This window comes from Nerophis lumbriciformis, linkage group LG34, assembly GCF_033978685.3.
Source record: "Nerophis lumbriciformis linkage group LG34, RoL_Nlum_v2.1, whole genome shotgun sequence".
NCBI classification, from domain to species: Eukaryota; Metazoa; Chordata; class Actinopteri; order Syngnathiformes; family Syngnathidae; genus Nerophis; species Nerophis lumbriciformis.
Window position 1 is genome coordinate 17,407,501 of NC_084581.2, and position 22,752 is coordinate 17,430,252.

At 41.0% G+C, this 22,752-nt stretch overlaps 1 long non-coding RNA gene across 1 annotated transcript in view; it reads left to right on the top strand.

Moving 5' to 3' along the window:
* LOC140677534 (uncharacterized) overlaps positions 1–10,218 on the top strand; it is a 31,859-nt gene extending 21,641 nt beyond the window's left edge. The window contains exons 2-3 of the long non-coding RNA XR_012049312.1: positions 9,594–9,819; positions 9,923–10,218. This is a non-coding gene — a long non-coding RNA (uncharacterized lncRNA). The remainder of the gene's footprint in view (positions 1–9,593; positions 9,820–9,922) is intronic.
* The last annotated feature ends 12,534 nt before the right edge of the window (positions 10,219–22,752 follow it).

Below are 22,752 nucleotides of genomic sequence, written 5' to 3' on the forward strand. Positions count from 1 at the left end.
CATTAAGACACGCCTCCAGCTGACTACAATCCGGCGTGTTGGTCAGCTTTAGGGGCATGTAGAGTTGGGTGTCATCAGCATAACAATGAAAGCTAACACCGTATTTGCGTATGATGTCGCCTAGCGGCAGCATGTAAATACTAAAGAGTGCAGGGCCAAGAACCGAACCCTGAGGAACTCCGCACGTTACCTTAACATAGTCAGAGGTCACATTATTATGGGAGACGCATTGCATCCTGTCAGTAAGATAAGAGTTAAACCACGACAAGGCTAAGTCTGACATACCAATACGTGTTTTGTTTTAATATTATATTTATGTGTATATATATATACACATACACATATATATATATATATATATATATATATATATATATACATATATATATATATATATATATATATATATATATATATATACATATACATATATATATATATATATATATATATATATATTTATATATATATATATATATACACATACATATATATATATATATATACACATACATATATATATATATATATATACATATACATACACATATATACATACACATATATATATATATATATATATATATGTATATATATATATATATATATATATATATGTATATATATATATATATATATATATATATATATATATATATATATATATATCAAATAATCGATAATGTAGTAAACACCAGTGATGTGCGGTCACTGGAGGCATGATGGCAGGTGAGGCGGGCCCTCACCTGCCATCATGGAAAGAAAAAAAATGTAAAAAGAAAAAAAATTAATTAAATTGTTATATGTATTCAGTGATTATACTATAAAGTTATTTTCCATTTAACTTTACCAGTTTTAGATTATTTTTATTCAAAATCGCTGAATTTTCACATTTGCCGTTCAAATACTGAGAAGAGACTTGCGGTGATCAGCAGCCAGTTGAGGCACGTCACTCAGTTGTGCCTCAACATGGATTGCGGACTCGGCTAACTGCTGGCCTGCTGTGCAGTGAGACCGTATTGCTATATGAATTATATTATACATTTCCATAGTTTAGTTAGCTGAGGTATATAATGTACAGTGTACTTTGTCAACAACTGTATGTGTGTAACGTATTTCTTGTGCTGAGCAATCATAAAACTGCTGCGAAGACGCACTGTGTGAGGCTCGCAGTAATCCCGCCTCCTGGTGCCGGTTAATGCACCCCCGCCGCAGAATGCACCCCCCTACGGGAGCCCCACACCCAAACCCTCCACGTGCAAGACCGAATCCACCCAAAAAAAGTCACTTAACAAGAAGCCAAAAAGTGCAAAAACAACAATGCTCGTGCCGGAGGAGCCGTGAACGACTGCAGGGACACAACATTAGGTACACCTGCAGACTGCAGCACGGATTTCATATTTCATTCATTCACAACTCCTCCAACACGAACACCACTGTTCCCGCACTTATAAGTAAAGGTAAAACCATAATAACGTTTTTTTAATTAAATGTGCTTTTTTGTGTGCTACAGTTTGTATGTGTAAAGTTAAAGTTTAGTTAAAGTACCAATGATTGTCACACACACACACTAGGTGTGGTGAAATTTGTCCTCTGCATTTGACCCATCCCCTTGTTCACCCCCTGGGAGGTGAGGGGAGCAGTGGGCAGCAGCGGCGCCGCGCCCGGGAATCATTTTTGGTGATTTAACCCCCAATTCCAACCCTTGATGCTGAGTGCCAAGCAGGGAAGAATGCTGGTATGAGCTTTTAAACATAACCCGTTAACTGCTGCCAATCAAATGGTGAATAAGATACTCTTTAGGGTTCATATGTTTGTAAATCTGACTGTGATGAAGTCAGTACCTCACCAGCCATGAACCTCACCGCAAGTCACTGGTAAACACACTCAAACAACTTAACATGGTGCACCATTCACTCTTCTTTAGTTTAAACTGTTTAGTTTGAAAAAGTTTACCTTTTTCGGCTCGTTGTGATTACTTACAGATATTTGACATTCTCCAGGAAGCAAAATAAATTCACATTCAGTCTGTAGTTGCAAGTTGATGCTCTTGTTTGTGTAGTACAGTTGGTGTATCCTTGCTGTAATTGTGCCTCTCCAAGGTAATGTAGGACAGATCAGCTGTGGCGATATGAAGGACATCATCTTGCAGGACTTGGTCTTCACAGATGTTCGATGTCCTACGTGCGCTGGCTGTCTTTTTAGCAAAGGCACATGTTTAACTTAACTGTGCTACTTTTGTTGACAACATTGAATCAGTAAACTTTGACAGTGTTGTCCTCTGCTTGTTGTGAATATAGCTAGAATTCATGCTAGCATGTAGCTATTGGCGTGAGTAGAGCAGCAGCACCAGTTGATCTCGCTAAAGACCCTAACTGCTATCTGCTTTCACCACAGAGTTTCCAAGACATACAAAAGTCTCTTATATCACCGGGAAAAGTCACTAGATTTGTCTCCAGTAGCTGCTTACAAAAAAGTTCCCAAGAGGATTGTCAACACTGTCGGCGCCATCCTCGAGTACATGTGCCTCTTTTAGATGGTATTTTGAAGTTAATATTCACCGATCATAAAAATGTTTGTCGCTGCAATACCAACAAGTTACCTTGGTTTTTTGCTCGCCTGTGCATCGGTTGGGAACATCTCTGCGCTGCTGACCCGTCTCCGCTCGGGATGGTTTCCTGCTGACCCACTATGGACTGGACTCTCACTATTATGTTGGATCCACTATGGACTGGACTCTCACAATATTATGTCAGACCCACTCGACATCCATTGCATTCGGTCTCCCCTAGAGGGGGGGGGGTTACACACATATGCGGTCCTCTCCAAGGTTTCTCATAGTCATTCACATCGACGTCCCACTGGGGTGAGTTTTTCCTTGCCCTTATGTGGGCTCTGTACCGAGGATGTCGTTGTGGCTTGTGCAGCCCTTTGAGACACTTGTGATTTAGGGCTATATAAATAAACATTGATTGAGTTTATCTAAAGTTCTTTTTTAAAGCGAAATGTGCTGCCCTTCCTCGCAATCACAGACCGTGTTACAAATGCACGCGTCTGCCGGGTTAGGCCTTAACCCGGAAGTGATTAATCTTCATTCATATTAATAATGCGATCATTTATTTTCATTAATAACGTGTTAATGCGTTAACGTGGACAGCCCTAATATATACATAAATACATGTACATGTGTGTGTGTATGAATATATGTGTGTATATATGTATATATGTGTGTATATATGTAAATATGTGCGTTTATATGTATATTTGTGTGTGTATATACAGTATATGCATATATGTATGCATACATGTATATATATGTATATACAGTGTATATATATATCCATCCATCCATCCAATTTATACCGCTTGTCCCTTTCGGTGTCGCGGGGGTGGCTGGAGCCTATCTCAGCTGCATTCGGGCGGAAGGTGGGGTACCATGAATTGATTAACGTGGACCCCGACTTAAACAAGTTGTAAAACGTATTCGGGTGTTACCAATTATTGGTCAATTGTACGGAATATGTACTGTACTGTGCAATCTACTAATAAAACTTTCAATCAATCAATCAAAACACCCTGTATATAGATTCAAAATAAATGTGACTATTACTATAATGAATAAAACTATTCAGAAATATATATATATATATTATTAAAATACAGTAAATTACTTGTAAAATCATTTTTATAGTTATAAAATCAAATTGTATCAATACATTTATAGAAATAAATAAATATCTTCTATTAATACATTTTTGTAGAAAAATATTGTGTCGTATTAAAATTAAATTACAGTACTTTATATACATTGAATTGCAGACGATTATATTATAGCTTTGATTTTCTAAAATTACACTCATTTTAATATTTGAAATATGAAATGATAAATTATTTTATATATTCTCATAGTTCTATGAAACATTTATTAAATTGCCCTAAAAAAAAATAATTAAATCTATCATCGCTGACCGACAAATCCAACCGGCAATGTGACCCAGGAAGCAAGCTGTGTGGTGATATAACTGCACCACTAGCTTTTGGCATGGATGTCTTTGTCATAAAACAAATCATTCAGAGAGAAGAGTGAGGGTAAAAAAAAAAAAAGTGAATTACCATGTTATATCATCTCGAATGCACGCTTTGTCATACGGAACCACTTTCCACATAGACGGGCACAGACAGGTGATAAATAGCAAAGGAAGGAGAGGGGGAAGTTTATCTGAGTTCATATCATGCACACTTCCCCTTCTTCCTAAATACACTTGTATTTATATAACCACGGCTGTCTCTCTTTGAGCTGAAAGCCGTGCACAGCAGCTGATTTATGAAAGTACGCCTCCATGCCACCCAACACTGGATGATCAGGTCATCAGCCTGCAGAAACAAATCACACTCAAGAATAAATAAAGGAGTAACTAAAGGGCAAATAAAGGGTAAATAAAGGAGAAAGAGTGTGTCAGAAGTACAATTTAAAAAATAATCCTGTATCAGGGCTTCACGGTGGCAGAGGGGTTAGTGCATCTGCCTCACAATACGAAGGTCCTGAGTAGTCTTGGGTTCAATCCCGGGCTCGGGATCTTTCTGTGTGGAGTTTGCATGTCCTCCCCGTGACTGCGTGGGTTCCCTCCGGGTACTCCGGCTTCCTCCCACCTCCAAAGACATGCACCTGGGGATAGGTTGATTGGCAACACTAAATTGGCCCTAGTGTGTGGATGTGAGTGTGAATGTTGTCTGTCTATCTGTGTTGGCCCTGCGATGAGGTGGCGACTTGTCCAGGGTGTACCCCGCCTTCCGCCCGATTGTAGCTGAGATAGGCTCCAGCGCCCCCCGCGACCCCAAAGGGAAAAGCGGTAGAAAATGGATGGATGGAATCCTGTATCAAACAGTTGGCTGTTACTAAGATGATAATGCTCACTTTTAACACTTTTATCGGAGTTTATTACTTTGTTTATTTTCAATCAAAAACAATATAGTCATTGTTGCCCTTTTACATAAACCAGAAAGTGAGGTATTTTATTTGTATTTAACTAATGTCATAAATATATAGACTGTCTTTAGTTTTAAAAATACACTGCAAGACAAACACAAATTCAGCATTCAACAAAGTTTTCACTCTTGTTAAAGACATTATTGCTTTTTTTTTTTTTTTTTTTTTTTTTACCATTTCCGCCAGCTTATGTCACCCTCCTTCAACCAGGAGGAAGTAGCCTGCTAGCTTACAAACCAGCAGACTAGTGTTGTCCCAATACCAATATTTTGGTACCGGTACAAAAATGTATTTCGATACTTTTCGGTACTTTTCTAAATAAAGGGGTCCACAAAAATTGCATTATTGGCTATATATTTGAACAAATAATGTTATGGTACATTAAACACATGTTTCTTATTACAGGTTTGTCCTTAAATAAAATAGTGAACATACAAGACAACTTGTTTTTTAGTAGTAAGTAAGCAAACAAAAGCCTAATTTGTCTACGGATGCATGCAGTAACATATTGTGTCATTTTCCATTCTATTATTTTGTCAAAATTATTAAGGACAAGTGGTAGAAAATAGATTATTAATCTACTTGTTCATTTTACTGTTAATATCTGCTTACTTTCTCTTTTAACATGTTCTATCTACACTTCTATTAAAATGTAATAATCACTTATTCTTCTGTTGTTTGGATGCTTTACATTAGTTTTGGATGATACCACAAATTTGGGTATCAATCCGATACCAAGTAGTTACAGGATCATACATTGGTCATATTCAAAGTCCTCATGTGTCCAGGGACGTATTTCCTGAGTTTATAAACATAATATACATTTTCAAAAAAGGAAAAAAGATTTTGTGATGCTAAAAAATATTGATGTAATCATCGACAAGATACGCTCCTGTACCTGGTATCATTACAGTGAATGTCAGGTGTAGATCCACCAAAGGCGTTTGTTTACATTTTGACGCCGGTGAGCTGGTGTGTAGTGAAGCATGTTTAGCTATTCCTCGTCCTGCAGGGATGATACTTGTAAGAAACGTACTTTATTTGTCGCCATGAAGGTGAGGATTAGTGATTTAGAAGTAGCTAAAACACTGCAAACTGGGGGTGGACTTTAGCCGCTAGCTAGCTAGCCATGTCTTAAAGCACCTCTTTCTGAGGGCGTTTCAGTGTTATAACTTTAACTTTATCGGTAGTTTTTAAGCCAAAATGCGTCCGTTCTCCCTTTTCTGTCTCCACACTGTGTCTGCTTGTAAGTACTCTGTGATTGTGCGCTGCTGAACATGCTCCTCTGCTCGTAAAACCAGCAATGATACAACGTGACGACGACGGGGACGCGGGGGCGGGTAGCGGACCAGTACTTTTTAGAGGCGGTATAGTACGGAATATGATTCATTAGAATCGCGGTACTATACTAATACCAGTATACCGTACAAGCCTACAGCAGACAAACAAACCAAATTCTAAACAATATTTTGCTTTTGTTACAAATGTGTTTTTTTGTTTTGTTTTTTTGCTTTTTGACTTTTAGGTCAAAGTGGAAACATTTCGCCGGTTCCAGAATCAACAATAGTAAAGTTCTGCCATCTTAGGTCATTCTGCTTGTACCAGGAAGTAGCCTGCTAACTAACCTGCTGAGATACAGACACACGCAACTACAGCGCTCCATGATCATTTATATATTTGTTAAGCTAATGTTTTCTTTTCTTTTGCCTTTAAAAGTCAAGATTGTGTGTGTTTTCAAACACCTAAAATAAAAAAAAATAGTAATGTTCAACCATCTTGAGTCACCTACTCCATCATTAAACAGGACTAGCCTGCCAGCTAAAAAAAAACCCCCAAAAACTGCAGACTCAAACTGCAAAATGCAGCACCTGATGATTTAGCTTTTATTGCAAAAGTGTTTTTTTTCTTCTTTTCTTTGCTTTTTGACTTTTAGGTCAAAGTGGAACCGAAGTAGGACCGAAGTTCCAGAATCAACAATAGTAAAGTTCAGTCATCTTAGGTCGGGGGTCTGCAACCCGAGGCTCTAGCGTCGCGTGCGGCTCTTTAGCGCCGCCCTAGTGGCTCCTTGGAGCTTTTGTTTTTAAAATGTAGAAAAATAGAAAAATATGGGGGAAAAAATACTTTTGTTTTAATAGGGTTTCTGTAGGAGAACAACATGACACAAACCTTCTTAAATGTTAGAAATTGCACTGTTTATATTGAACATGATTCTCTGATGAGTGTATTTGGCGAGCGCCGTTTTGTCCTACTAATTTTGGCAGTCCTTGAACTCACCGTAGTTTGTTTACATATTAGAGATGCGCGGTTTGCGGACACAACCGCGGAGTCCGCGGATTATCCGCGGATCGGGCGGATGAAATTTAAAAAAATAAGATTTTATCCGCTCGCGGGTCGGGTCGGGCGGATTAATTTGATTTTTTTTTTTTTTTTTTTTTTTTGCGGGTGGCAGTTAAACCAATTGGGAAATATATATACATAGTTAAATGTTGTTACCCACATACGAAAAACGAGCAGGAACCTGCAGCATATGCCACAACAGAAGAAAAAAAAAAAAAGAGATGGACACTTTTACGGAGCGGAGGGACGCCTCGCCGGGGTCCGGGACCGAGGCTCCTTCCCCCGAGAGGGCCCCACCGGGAGCCGTAGCTGAGGCGATCCGCGAGAAGGGCCCATTATCATGCAAGAAAAGTTTATTTTTGGGATCGCGATCACCGCGTAATGATTTTTAAAAGTTGCATTACATTATTAACTGTCCCATGTGATCAGCCAGTGCGATTGGAAGTCCATGCTCAATTATTGCCTCCGTAAATAAAACTTCGGCATTTATCACATCCAAAGAATCTGTTTGGGCGACGAAAAACGTTGAAAGTTTTCCACTTGTATCGCTAGCAACGGCATTAGACTTGTGTTTTTTTGTCCCAACGTGGTCTTTTACATCACTAATTCCTCCGTGTCCGATCGAAAAATCTTGTCTGCACAAGGTGCAATTCGCGTAGTTTTCACCCTTTTTTTTTTTTTTAATTAATATTAGATATATAACAACGGGCGGATGGCGGGCGGATGCAGTTCTGATCAAACGTTACATCGGGTGGATGGCGGATGGTTGACGACTTTCTGCCGCGGTTGCGGATGAAATAAATTGCCTATCCGCGCATCTCTATTACATATACAACTTTCTTCAACGATGCCAGAGAAAGACATATTTTATGGCGCTCCTTCTTTGTCTCATTTTGTCCACCAATCTTTTTACGCTGTGCGTGAATGCACAAAGGTGAACTTTGTTGATGTTATTGACTTGTGTGGAGGGCTAATCAGGCATATTTGGTCACTGCCTGACTGCAAGCTAATCAATGCTAATATGCTATTTAGGCTAGCTGTATGTACATATTGCATCATTATGCCTCACTTGTAGGTAGTGATGGGTTGATGAGGCGTCATGAAGCGTTTCGACACAATTCAAAACTGTATTGATACTGTGTCGATACTGTGTCACTAAATACTGACATCTGCTGGACATTAAAAATTCCTACAGACCGACTCAACTGACACTGATTTTATGACCTAGTATATACAATAATATAAACCAAGTCATTGTATTTCATTTAGGTTTATTTCATAACTTCATTTAAATAAAAATATATTTTTTATCTTTTTTAGATACAGTCAATAAATAATGTAAACATGTATCATAACATGGAAATCTAAGAGAATGTGTTGTGAATGAGGATGCTTGTGGACTGGGAAATTATTATTATTTTTTCTTACACATTTTTATTAAAAAAAAAAACAGTTTTTCCAACTTATTCAATTTTAAACGCTTTCTCTTCCTAGTTATTATTTCTCCGGCTGTAGAAAAGACCCGCTCACAGGGCACAGAGGAGGCGTCAGTGCGACACAGTTCGCATTTTGGTCACGTGACCAAAACAGCTCATGATCGGTCACGTGACTTTCTAAAAGCGGTACGCGCACCGACACAGGGTTTTGCTCTATGAGCTCGTTGCATGCGCCGATGCATCTGTGTTGCCGGACCCATCACTACTTGTAGGTATATTTGAGCTCATTTAATTTCCTATGTCCTCTGGGTGTTTAATTTATGTCTGCATTTTTCCTGACACATTATCTGTATGTGATATTGGCTGCATTTCTGATAGCGGTTTGTGTGCCATGTTGTTCCAGACCACAGCAAACGTAACCCAGCTTGCATAGATTGTTATAAATCCATTAGAAGAAGACAGCCTGCCATTTCCTTTAACTTGGACAGACATCTATTCTTTTGGCCATTCTAAGCCAGTAATTTCCAGGAGTTATCTCACCCTCTGAGAAGCCTGCGTTTTACTAATGTTTTCCAATGTTGTAAAAATGTGTAGAATAAATATTACATTTCAACATTTCTGTCAACAAAGATTTGTGTCAGCCCGCGACACATAGTCATTTTGCTAGTAAGCTATTACAGCTAATATAGACACTTGTATCATGTGTTGACTTCGTTATATCACTTATAGGAGGTTTTTAATTTGTTTGCGGCTCCAGACAGTATTTTTTTTTTTTAAAATTTTTGGTCCAATATTGCTCTTATAACATTTTGGGTTGCTGACCCCTGTCTTAGTGTCACGGCCCGGGCGCATGCCAATGCGCACTCATCAATGAGACTCGCGGAGCGCACCTAGGGACACGCCCACGGCCGCTCATCTCCTGCACGCGTCACTCCGGCGGCAGCAAGCATCTGCAATCAATCAGCATTCAGCGCACCTGTCAGTGATGAGCTTCCTGGGCTTCTTAAGCCAGTGCAGACCTGCGTTCCGGGCCAGAACGTAATCATCTGTTGGAGTACAGTAAGCAATCATCATGCTCTATACAATCTCGCTCTATCTCTCTCTGTGTCCTCCACCGTCGTATTTAATTGGTCTCGTGTCTTCATTGTCGTCCTTCCTGCAGTCTGCCTTTGTTCCTCGTGACGAGCTGTGTGTCTCGTCTTCCCCCGCGTTCCTTCTGCTTCCCTGACTTCCTCTTGGATCTGGACCTCCCGCTTGGACACGGACCTTCGACGCCTCTCTATAGCCCCCTCCCCCCAACTTCCTGCTTCTCACGGATCTATGAGCCTGCCCTGCCCCTTTTGGACTTGCCTCTCGCTCAATAGTACGGTAACATTTAACAGCTAATCTCCACACATAGTCTTACACACACAAAGACACTCACACACACATTCTTGGATTTTTGTCACACTCCATTTCCCTTGGTTTATTATATTAGTATTTGTTATTATTTGATATATATATATATATATGTATATATATATATACATATATATATATATATAGTATGTATATAAACACATTTAGTGTTAATACCACGCCCTTGTTGTCTGTGCCGTCTACTCCCCCCGTATGTAACACTTAGGTAATTCTCTTTGTACGAGGAACTAGCCTGCTAACTCACTGCAAACACAGCGCTCCATGATGTTTTAAAATTTGTTAGACAAATAGTTTGCTTTCTCTATTTGCCTTGAAAAGTCAAGATGGACTTGTCATTTTCTATCAACTAGGAAGTCGCCTGCTAGATAACCAACAAACAAAGGCCGTTCTCAATGACATGACGTTTTTTTTCTCTGTGACTTTTAGGTCAATGATGAACCATTTTTCTCAGTCCAAATCACATATTGTAGTTCCTCCATCATGCGCCATCTTTTTTTTTTTTTTAACCTGGAAGAAGCCTGCTAGAGAAACTAACATACTATTTTTATATGGCAGAACAAACACAGCAGCGCTTTTTACTTTAGTTGGAGGAATGTATTTTGTGTTTTTCTCTTTTTAGGTCAAGCTAGACTTAAGACCGAAAAATGAAAAGAGTTCCACCATCTTAGGTCACCCTCCATGAAAAAGCTAGCTAACCTGCTAACATAGGGACAAACTAACTGTGTTTGTCGTACTGAGGGCCGTTCTAGTTATGTTTGCATATTGCAGCTCTTTTATTGGCTGTCACTGTAGTGTGCAGGTTAAAGTTAAAGTACCAATGATAGTCACACACAGTAGGTGTGGCGAAATTATTCTCTGCATTTGACCCATCACCCTTGATCACCCTCTGGGAGGTGAGGGGAGCAGTGAGCAGCAGCGGTGGCCGCGCCCGGGAATAATTTTTGGTGATTTAACCCCCAATTCCAACCCTTGATGCTGAGTGTCAAGCAGGGAGGTAATCGGTCCCATTTTTTTATAGGTGTACTCAAGGTTGTGGTTAGAGCAAGGGTGTCGAACTCATTTTAGATCGGGGACCACATGGACAAAAATCTACTCCCAAGTGGGCCGGAGTGGTAAAATCACGGCATGATAACTTAAAAATAAAGACAACTTCAGATTGTTTTCTTTGTTTAAAAATAGAACAAGCACATTCTGAAAATGTACAAATCATAATGTTGTTGGTTTTTTTTTACACTTACATGTTGCAGTTAATAGTATTCTATCTTTATTTGTCGTTATTTATACTTTCTGAATAAATGATGTGATAATGTTCATCAGTCAACTCATTGGTGTTCATTTTCAATCCATCAAAATAGAAAAATTATATCAACATCAAATTACAGGATGTTATTCATGTAGTTTGCTTATTTTCCTCGACTGGTGCACAAACATGTGGTTTATTTTTTTTTACATATGTAGCATAATCTACAAATATACAAATAATTGCTATTGTGACATCTATTGGACACATTTAGAACAGCAGTTTCTTTAATTCAAAAATGTCAGCTTTGATTGATTGATTGATTGAGACTTTTATTAGTAGGTTGCACAGTGAAGTACATATTCCGTACAATTGACCACTAAATGGTAACACCCGAATAAGTTTTTCAACTTGTTCAAGTCGGGGTCCATTCATCATACAGATATATATCATATATACTATCATCATAATACAGTCATCACACAAGATAATCATCAGGGTGTATACATTGAATTATTTACATTATTTACAATTCGGGATGTGGAGGGGGGGGGGGGGGGGTTAGGTTTGGTTGTTATCATCAGTCATCAACAATTGAGAACAGAGAAATGGATATTGAAATAGTGTAGGTCTGCCTTGGTAGGATATGTACAGTAGTGGACATAGAGAGAAAGAGAGAGATCAGAAGGCATAAGAAAAATATCTGCATTTGATTGTTTACATTTGATTATTAACAACAATCCGGGGAGGGTGTTAGTTTAGGGTTGAAGTTGCCTGGCGGTGTACTTTTATTGCGGTTTTGAAGGAGGATAGAGATGCCCTTTCTTTTACACCTGTTGGGAGCACATTCCACATTGATGTGGAATGCTTCGCAACTTCCGGTTTATTATTTCCTATTCTACTTCCGGTTCCGGTTCACCGTGCGTGACTGCTCGCTGACTGCTCGCTGTTTCGAAAAAGCTAAGTATCGTTCTATTTGTGTGCTTTTAAATTGTTCTGCAGCTTTCTTTATTACTTTCTCAACATATTTAGTAGTACTATTTAACTTGCAAATCACCCGATCTCTGTCTCTCCACCCCTCCCGCAGCTAGCTAGCAGCTAGCTGCTAAGCTAACGAAGCTAGCGCGGAGAAAGGCGTCGCCGGGCGCCGGTCAGAAGGAGTCTACTCCTGCACACCGTGACCAGGACTTCTCGGAAGACAGCAGGAACTTCACTCGGTGACAGAAAACACCGTGAGTATGGCTTCCTGCGCGTCTTGCACCTTACTCACGGAGAGGCTGGCTCTGCTAGAGGGCCGTGTCCGCCAGTTAGAGCAGAGTAATCTCGTAACTTTAGATGTTGCGGACACATCTGCTAGCGTTAGCTGTAGCGAGCTAACTAGCCCAGCCTGTAGTAGTCCTAAGCGGCCTACAAGCTACGGTGTACCGGTTGAGACGCATAATAGATTTAGCTCTTTAGCTAGTCCTACACCCCAGTCTACCGGGCACCACACCTTAGTCATAGGGGACTCCATCACCCGAAACATAAAGCTTAGCAAACCAGCCACAATTAAGTGCATCCCGGGGGCCCGAGCACCTGACATTGAGGCTAATCTTAGGGAGCTAACTCGCAACAGGCCTAGTAAACACGTACGACAGGCTAATCGCACCACTAGTTATGCGAATATAGTTGTACACGTTGGCTCCAATGACACTAGAATGAGACAGTCAGAGATTACAAAGAGAAACATAGCCAGGACTTGTGATCTCGCTAGAAAGATGTCCAGGCATCGAGTAATTGTCTCTGGCCCCCTGCCTGCGAGAGGCAATGATGAGAGATATAGCAGATTAGTCTCGCTTAACAAGTGGCTGGCTAGCTTCTGTAGACAACAGGGACTAACGTTTATTGATAATTGGCCCTCTTTCTGGGGCAAACCAGGCTTGCTGATGAGGGACGGCCTTCACCCTAACCAGGAAGGCGCCATCATCCTGTCTAAGAATATAGACTACTGTTTAAGTCACATTTGACTAACTACACTAGAGCAAGCCCGGTCACAGGCAATTACAGAGCCTGCTAGTCCGGGTGAGGAGTCAGTTAAGCTAGAACTAGCCAGCGCCAGGCTGGATAATTCCTGTACGCATAGCAATTTTCTTAGAATAACACACAACTCACATAATGTGTTTTCTGTTGTGAATGTGTCCGGGGTAGATATGCATTCTACTGAGGTGGCAAATCATGATGCGTTCAGTCGATCGCAGCATCAAGCAAACAATCTGAAAATTCCCGTCGTATCAATTCCTAGATATGGTCGAAACTATTTAAAGTGCACTACGTATAATAAACGCAACATTATTAATATTTCTACTACGGATAATTTAAACAAAAACTCGTCAAAACAGCCCAATACTTATAATATGGGCTTTTTAAACATAAGATCATTGTCTCCCAAAACGTTATTAGTTAATGAGGTCATTAGAGACAACAATCTTAACGTCATTGGTCTTAGCGAAACCTGGCTCAAACAAGACGAATTTTTTGCGCTAAATGAGGCATCTCCTCCTAACTATACGAATGCGCATATTGCCCGTCCCCTTAAAAGGGGTGGGGGGTCACACTAATATACAATGAAAACTTTAACCTTACCCCTAACCTAAATAATAAATACAAATCGTTTGAGGTGCTTACTATGAGGTCTGTCGCACCGCTGCCTCTCGATATGGCTGTTATCTACCGCCCCCCAGGGCCCTACTCGGACTTTATTAATGAATTCTCAGAGTTCGTTGCTGATCTAGTGACGTACGCAGACAATATAATCATAATGGGGGACTTTAATATCCATATGAATACCCCATCGGACCCTCAGTGCGTGGCGCTCCAGACTATAATTGATAGCTGTGGTCTTACACAAATAATAAATGAACCTACGCATCGCAACGGCAATACGATAGATCTAGTGCTGGTCAGGGGTGTCACCACCTCCAAAGTTATGGTACTCCCGTATACTAAAGTAATGTCCGATCATTACCTTATAAAATTCGAAGTTCTGACTCATTGTCAACAAACTAATAATAATAATAACTGCTATAGCAGCCGCAACATTAATGCCGCCACAACGATGACTCTTGCTGACCTACTGCCTTCGGTAATGGCACCATTCCCAAATTATGTCGGCTCTATTGATAACCTCACTAACAACTTTGACAATGCCCTGCGCAAAACCATTGATAGTATAGCACCGCTAAAACAAAAAAGGGCCCCTAAAAGGCGCACCCCATGGTTTACAGAGGAAACCAGAGCTCATAAATTATCATGTAGAAAGTTGGAACGCAAATGGCGCGCGACCAAGCTTGAGGTTCTCCATCAAGCATGGAGTGATAGTTTAATATCGTATAAACGCATGCTTACCTTAGCTAAAGCTAAATATTACTCAAATCTCATCCGCCTCAACAAAAACGACCCTAAATTTTTGTTTAGTACAGTAGCATCGCTAACCCAACAAGGGACTCCTCCCAATAGCTCCACCCACTCGGCAGATGACTTTATGAATTTCTTTAATAAGAAAATTGAACTCATTAGAAAGGGGATTAAAGACAACGCATCCCAGCTACAACTGGGTTCTATGAACACAGATACAACTGTATCTACGACGGATACTGCAATACAAAATAGTCTCTCTCTTTTTGATGAAATAACATTAGAGGAACTATTACAGCGTGTAAGTGGGATAAAACAAACAACATGTTTACTTGACCCACTTCCTGGGAAACTTATCAAGGAGCTTTTTGTATTATTAGGTCCATCAGTGCTAAATATTATAAACTTATCACTTTCCTCTGGCACTGTTCCCCTAGCATTCAAGAAAGCGGTTATTCATCCTCTGCTCAAAAGACCTAACCTTGATCCTGACCTCATGGTAAACTACCGACCGGTGTCCCACCTTCCCTTTATTTCGAAAATCCTCGAAAAAATTGTCGCACAGCAGCTAAATGAACACTTAGTGTCTAACAATCTCTGTGAACCTTTTCAATCCGGTTTCAGGGCAAATCACTCTACGGAGACAGCCCTCGCAAAAATGACTAATGATCTACTGCTAACGATGGATTCTGATGCGTCATCTATGTTGCTGCTTCTTGATCTTAGCGCTGCTTTCGATACCGTCGATCATAATATTTTATTAGAGCGTATCAAAACACGTATTGGTATGTCAGACTTAGCTTTGTCGTGGTTTAACTCTTATCTTACTGACAGGATGCAATGCGTCTCCCATAATAATGTGACCTCGGACTATGTTAAGGTAACATGCGGAGTTCCTCAGGGTTCGGTTCTTGGCCCTGCACTCTTTAGTATTTACATGCTGCCGCTAGGCGACATCATACGCAAATACGGTGTTAGCTTTCATTGTTATGCTGATGACACCCAACTCTACATGCCCCTAAAGCTGACCAACACGCCGGATTGTAGTCAGCTGGAGGCGTGTCTTAATGAAATTAAACAATGGATGTCCGCTAACTTCTTGCAACTCAACGCCAAGAAAACGGAAATGCTGATTATCGGTCCTGCTAAACACTGACATTTATTTAATAATACCACCTTAACATTTGACAACCAAACAATTACACAAGGCGAATCAGTAAAGAATCTGGGTATTATCTTCGACCCAACTCTCTCGTTTGAGTCACACATTAAGAGTGTTACTAAAACGGCCTTCTTTCATCTCCGTAATATCGCTAAAATTCGTTCTATTTTATCCACTAGCGACGCTGAGATCATTATTCATGCGTTCGTTACGTCTCGTCTCGACTATTGTAACGTATTATTTTCGGGGCTCCCTATGTCTAGCATTAAAAAATTACAGTTGGTACAAAATGCGGCTGCTAGACTTTTGACAAGAACAAGAAAGTTTGATCATATTACGCCTATACTGGCTCACCTGCACTGGCTTCCTGTGCACTTAAGATGTGACTTTAAGGTTTTACTACTTACGTATAAAATACTGCACGGTCTAGCTCCGTCCTATCTTGTCGATTGCATTGTACCATATGTCCCGGCAAGAAATCTGCGTTCAAAGAACTCCGGCTTATTAGTGATTCCCAGAGCCCAAAAAAAGTCTGCGGGCTATAGAGCGTTTTCTATTCGGGCTCCAGTACTATGGAATGCCCTCCCGGTAACAATTAGAGATGCTACCTCAGTAGAAGCATTTAAGTCCCATCTTAAAACTCATTTGTATACTCTAGCCTTTAAATAGCCCCCCTGTTAGACCAGTTGATCTGCCGTTTCTTTTCTTTTCTCCTCTGCTCCCCTTTTCCTTGAGGGGCGGGGGTGCACAGGTCCGGTGGCCATGGATGAAGTGCTGGCTGTCCAGAGTCGGGACCCGGGGTGGACCGCTCGCCTGTGCATCGGCAGGGAACATCTCTGCGCTGCTGACCCGTCTCCGCTCGGGATGGTGTCCTGCTGGCCCCACTATGGACTGGACTCTTACTATTATGTTGGATCCACTATGGACTGGACTCTCACAATATTATGTCAGACCCACTCGACATCCATTGCTTTCGGTCTCCCCTAGAGGGGTGGGGGGTTACCCACATATGCGGTCCTCTCCAAGGTTTCTCATAGTCATTCACATCGACGTCCCACTGGGGTGAGTTTTTCCTTGCCCGTATGTGGGCTTTGTACCGAGGATGTCGTTGTGGCTTGTGCAGCCCTTTGAGACACTTGTGATTTAGGGCTATATAAATAAACATTGATTGATTGATAGAAAGAAAATGAGTTAAGACCTTTGTTAGATCGGAATCTGGGTTTAACGTGGTTAGTGGAGCTCCCCCTGGTGTTGTGGTTATGGCGGTCATTTACGCTAAGGAAGTAGTTTGTCATGTACTTCGGTATCAGGGAGGTGTAGCGGATTTTATAGACTAGGCTCAGTGCAAGTTGTTTTACTCTGTCCTCCACCCTGAGCCAGCCCACTTTGGAGAAGTGGGTAGGAGTGCGGTGGGATCTGGGGTGGAGGTCTAGAAGTAAAGCTCATTTTTATACTTAGCAAACTCATCCCGCGGGCCGGATAAAACCTGTTCAGGCCTGCGGGCCGTACGTTTCACACCCCTGGTTTAGAGAATATTAGGCATTTACTCGCAGGAGGACAGAGAAGAATGTTGGTTAAACAAAGATGGCTGCAAATAAGAGTTACATTTTCATATTATAGCAATATCACTCTTGTTTTTATACACTTGGTTGTCTACTTTCCATGCAAGACTGCTTCTCTTTGTGTGCCCTGTGTGTGTGCTGTGTGTACTTGCAGCTGTGCCACAGTCGCCGAGTAGTTTTACCGGGCTGCCACGCTGCAAGCCGGCCATGCACTCTCATTGGCTGTTGAACGCGCTGCCTTAGCCAATGACAACAGAGCGAGGTTTTATGGCCCTGCTGCTGATGTTTGCAATCAATTTTGGTAGGTGTGTATGTGGCAGGGGGAAACAGCATGCTCATCAACAAGCATGCACACTGGGATTGGACAAAGGCAGTATGATGACACTGGGAGCAATGTTTTGGTCTTTATTATTCCGAGGGACTCTTTTTCTCTTCTCTTGCAGGCAGTTGATGGCTAAAATGCTGAGAAAGGTCAAACAAGCAACAGCGGAACTCAGCAAAGTTGTCCAGGTCAACACTTTGCACATCAAACTAGCAACCTGTACACAACAATACATGGAAAGAGATTTTGGGTGAAACAATTGGACATCGTTTTTGCATTGGATCACTACTGTAGATACTGACTGAATAGATGAATAAAAGTAGATAGAATGAATAGTCCTTGATAAATAATAATGATAAGATGGCAGTCGATAAGATGCAAAGCACGGTCGCAGCAGCAGCCTCGCCGAGAACACCGCAATTTTAATCTTAAAGGTTTTAAACCCATAACTCGTTTAGAGACAGCTCAATGTTTTTATAAGCGAACTGTATTTAATCAACCGAGGAGTTGCTGCACTCACCGTCCTGCTAACACTCTGCGTCCTCTCCTGCCTGTATCGCTACCTGCTACTACACAAGGACAATGATAGTGCTGACCTTCCAGCAGCTCTTCTGTACTCTAACTTCTTGGATAGGGGTCATCCACGTGTAGAGGAAACAAATGGGAGAGTGAACGGGGCTTTGAAAGTCCGGACTGCATTATTGCACTATGTAGCGATGATCCAACTGGCAGAACTTAATCTCAGACCTCAGGGGCTGGTGGCACAGCCCGAGGGGCTTGCACCGATGCTAACACCAACACCTTTGTGGCTCAGACTAGCATCTAAGCTACCACAACCAACAGTGGGCTGCAGGCAACTACTGGAGGTACCTCTAGCAGGTTAGCACCAGAGTTACAACCACACGCAACCAGACGCAACCAGAGTTACAACCACCAGAGTTACAACCACACGCAGCAGGATGCGAGCTAACACTAGAGCTGACTCCTTCAGCAGCAGGCCACAAGCTATTGCAGGCGCTACAACCACCAGCAGTGGGCCACGAGCTAACGCCGGAGCTACAACCTCCAGCAGCGAGCCAGTGGATAGCGCCCATCTTACAACCACCAGCAGAACCAAAACCTACAACCACTAATGTAACAAATAGACAATTGAAAACTAAGCTGCTACAAACTGTTAATCATGCGAACATTATCTGGGACCCTGTAGCTAAACCAAAGGGGATTTGTGGTGGACACATCAATATCAGAAACCTTCCATCTAAAATAGAACAACTGGAAAAACCATTGCATGATTCAAATATTTAGGACTCTCAGAAACAAAAAATAGCCCAGCATGTACCTACGCCATTTAGAATTACAATGTTTTTAGAAGGGACGGACCTAATAAAAAAGGAGGTGGTGTGTTATTATGTTAAAAGGAAAATCCAATGCAAGCAGATAAATCTTCCCCAGAACAGCCTGGAATGCATAGGAGTAACAATTTACCTATTTCCTGAAATGTATTTTAATGTTGTTGCACGGTGACACAGGGGTTAGTGCATCTGCCTCACAATACGAAGGTCCTGAGTAGTCCTGAGTTCAATCCCGGGCTCGGGATCTTTCTGTGTAGAGTTTGCATGATCTCCCCGTGACTGCGTGGGTTCCCTCCGGGTACTCAGGCTTCCTCCCACCTCCAAAAACATGCACCTGGGGATAGGTTGATTGGCAACACTAAATAGGCCCTAGTGTGTGAATGTGAGTGTGAATGTTGTCTGTATATACCGGTATATACGTGTTGGCCCTGTGATGAGGTGGCGACTTGTCCAGGGTGTACCCCGCCTTCCGCCCGAATGCAGCTGAGATATGCTCCAGCACACCTCAAAAGGGACAAGCGGTAGAAAATGGATGGATGGATGGATGTTTTATATCGGCCACCTAATGAGAAGGATGTATTTTTTGACATGTTGAAAAGTGTACTTAAAGCCTGCAGTAATAAGGAAACTATTTTGATGGGTGGTTTGAACCTAAATTGGTTAGCTAAAGCACGTTCCAATAAGCTAAAGCATTTAGCCAAACAGTTTAACCTAACCCAAATGATAAAGGATCCCACCAGAATAACGAGCGCCGCTAAAACCCTGCTAGACCTGATATTTACAAGTAAATCAGAACTTAAAATTTAATAACCGATTTATCCGACCATAATCTAACATTGGTCTCAAGGAAACTCTCTAAGACGCGTTATAGAAACCAAAATTGAGAAAAAGCCTACATATAATTTATCCCGAGGTGTGACATGGAGCTTTTGGATACTGAAATAAAAACGACTGTTCATAATAATTTAGTTTGTTGTCAGGACTGTGAGCAGCGTTGTAGTGCTCTTAAAAATGCAATCATTCAGATTCTGTCTAAATTCACAAAAACACAACTTCAAAAATATAAAAATAAAATAACCTTCCAATGGCTTAGTGAGAGGTTATGGCTTTTAAATGAAGGACAGAGATGCTTCCCTAAAATATCTCAAGTCAAGGTTGATGACTGATCAGTTACTCTTCAAAAGTCTTAGAAACAAAGTTACAGAACAGCTCAGAAACCTTTACTTAGAAATATCAAAACAGGCTAGAGGGAATAGTAAAATGATATGGAAGTGTATTGACAGTCTATCTGGGAGAGAGCGGACTAGAAATGGACTCATTGAACTTGACATAAACGCCTGCAGCAACGGAACACTCGCACTTGGTACACAAGCCACTGTAAAGGATAGCCTAATGGTTTCTAACTTGTTCAACAACTACTTTGTAACTTCAATCTTCTGAGTAAACCCTCGAGCACAGCATTATCATCTTCTGCTGACTGAGACTATGGCCTGTGGTCTCAAAGGAGGACTTCAACCCACTCTGATGAATATGGAATGTGTGAGTGAAGGCAAGGTCAATGGAATGATCTCCTCACTCTCGAGCTCAAAAGCTAAAGACTCACGAGAATTTGATTCACTTTCACCAAAGAAGTACAAATAGGTTTTTGCAAGACCAGTCACTTACATAATTAACCAGTCATTAAAATAATGAGTATTCCCATCCTTCTTCAAAACTGCAATTAAAACACCCATTTTCAAATCAGGAAACAAAAATAACTTAAAAAACTTTAGACCAATCAGTATACTTCCTGTTGTTTCTAAAGTTATTGAAAAAATTGTTGCCGAACAGTTGATTGAGCACCTTGATAATGGAAATATGTTACATCCCAAGCAGTTTGGCTTCCGATCCAAACACTCCACCGACACAGCATACTATTACTTCCTCGTAGTGATCAAATCTGTCAGGCTTGCCCCTGACAGTTTGGTTGTGTTTTAGTTTTTCATCTGTGTGTATAGTATTTCCTGTCAGCGCTCTTGTTTTGGTTCTGTTTCCTGTTTCTCCCTGAGTGCTGTGTCCCCTCAGCTGTGGCTGATTGGCACCTGGCCACACCTGGTGTCAATCAGCCAGCTGCTATTTATACCTGCCCTACCCTCCAGTCACTGCTGGATTATTGATTTTCTTCGTCATTTTCATTACTACCTGTCTTAATACTTGCCGATGTAGCTCTGTCTACTTTTGTTTCGCTCTGCTCATGTCCTAGTTCCTTCGTGTCACAGTAAGTGTTTTTGTTTCTTGTCCAAAGTTAGCCTCTGTGCTATTTTAAGTTCATAACCAAGTTTGTTCTCCGCCTTGTGCGCGCCTTTTGTTGTTACCCTTTCTTTTGTTGTTTTGCCTTAGTGTTTAATTAAATCATGTTTTCTCGTACAATGCCTTCCGCCATCTCTGCATATTGGGGTTCGTCACCTACAAACTCTGACAAAATCCAGCCTGTACAGGATCCTGGATCTACATAAGGCGTTTGACACATTTAATCACTCAGTGCTGCTGTCAAAATTACTGAATTTTAATCTCTCCTCAAACACTATCAGTTGGTTTCCATCTTACCTCGCAGATCGCTCCCAGCATGTAAGAATGAATGACAAAACTTCGCCACTCAGTTCCTGTACCAAAGGGGTACCTCAAGCGTCTATTCTGGGGCCACTGCTCTTCAGTTTGTGCATCAATGATCTACCTTCCACCTATGAGGATGTGGATATCTAAATGTATGCTGACAACACAGTTTTATTTACTCATGGTTCCGATGCAAATCTGGTTTCAGCCAAGCTATTCGTAGCAATGACCAAAGCAACAGAGTGGCTGAAGGAGTCCTACCTTACACTGAACACAGATAAAAATGCCACAACGTATTTTTTCAAACAAACCAAATCAAAGTGTTCTCCCAAATATCTATGTGAATAGTTACATGATCAATAATATTGAGGAAGTTAAATATGTATGCAGGATACTGGATCTTACACTACATTTTGAACATCATGTTAAATAGGTATGTCATGTTCTGAAATATAACATTACTAACTTCCAGCACATCAGGAGCTTTTTATCACTTTTTATCAGCAGCTAAATCGTTTTTCAATGCAATGATTACATCACATATCTTGTACTGTATATCATCATGATCTCAAGCCAAACAGACCGTTTTAAATTCTCTTAATCATTACATAATCAAGCACTGAAAATCCCCAATAAAAAGCTTCTACGATACCACCATTGTAACATACTTGAAAAATACAGTATACTTAGCTTTGAAAACTTCATCAGATACTCCAACGCCTGGTACATACGATCCTAAATGATGCTGCTCCACCACTCCTAAAAATATACGTACAGCTACGCTCTCAACTAACAAGCAGAGTGTTACAGTCTGTATCCAGGGGCGACTGTAATGTTCCAAAAAGAAAGTCTGCCTTCTCCCAATCAGCCTTTTCCTACAAAGCCATCAAAGAATGGAATGGGCTCCCAGACAATCTAAAGAACAACTCATGGTTTCACAGCTTCTCACA